We start from the raw sequence: 215 nt of genomic DNA, 5'->3' as shown, positions 1-215 counted from the left end.
TCCCCTCTCCCGCCGCCGGCTCCCGTCCGCGGAGCGGCACTGCCCCGCCGTGGCCACCGCGGGGGCTGCCCGGCCCTGCTGCTCCCCAGCCCTGCTGCTCCCCGGGCTGTCACCCCCTTCCCAAACCTTCCTTCTCTCCTCCTGACTCCACCCGTCATGGAAAAGGGGAAAAGTGAACTCCCTGGGAAGCTCGGGCTATTGGGAAGTTGGGGAGT

The sequence above is a fragment of the Calidris pugnax genome, unplaced genomic scaffold (assembly GCF_001431845.1).
Source record: "Calidris pugnax isolate Ruff unplaced genomic scaffold, ASM143184v1 scaffold27, whole genome shotgun sequence".
Taxonomy (NCBI): Eukaryota; Metazoa; Chordata; class Aves; order Charadriiformes; family Scolopacidae; genus Calidris; species Calidris pugnax.
The sequence above is the reverse complement of the archived record's forward strand: the minus strand, read 5'-3'. Positions refer to the sequence as shown.